This window comes from Frankliniella occidentalis, unplaced genomic scaffold, assembly GCF_000697945.3.
Source record: "Frankliniella occidentalis isolate FOCC.00 unplaced genomic scaffold, Focc_3.1 Scaffold444, whole genome shotgun sequence".
Taxonomy (NCBI): Eukaryota; Metazoa; Arthropoda; class Insecta; order Thysanoptera; family Thripidae; genus Frankliniella; species Frankliniella occidentalis.
The window spans coordinates 3,823-4,316 of NW_026267563.1; positions in this window are offsets into that span (position 1 = coordinate 3,823).

The following is a 494-nucleotide window of genomic DNA, read 5'->3' on the forward strand; positions in this document are numbered from 1 at the left end:
TCAAGGCCACAATCGCGAGAAGGTTGTAATGGGAACGAAAAGAGTTCAGCCTTTTGCACCTCTGCCCGACCTAACTGGCGCCCTGTGTCGATTCGGTCATTCCATCGGCGCCCATGGCCAACGCCGAAACCAATTCGGCCTTTTCAAGTTCTGCAGCTAGACCCGTTGCTGACTGCCGGGGTGGCCGTAAGACTGTAAATGGAGCAGCCCGCCACCAAGCGCTGCTCGGCCCAAGGTGGATTAAGGGACGGTGGCGGCACTCAGTTCGTGAGCGCGTACCGAATCTGTCCCGGAGCGCAGTGACGACACCTACCGCTACCGCCTTCCCTCTCGGAGTTGGTGGGTAGTACTAGGGGCTGCAACTCCAATATCAGGAGGATACTGCAAATTGTGATACCAGCAAGAGCCACTTTGCACACTTGTTGGTTGAGCGATTAGCGAAGCCTATTACTCCAGTGATGATCAAAAAGTTTCGCGTCTGTCTGTCTGTGTGT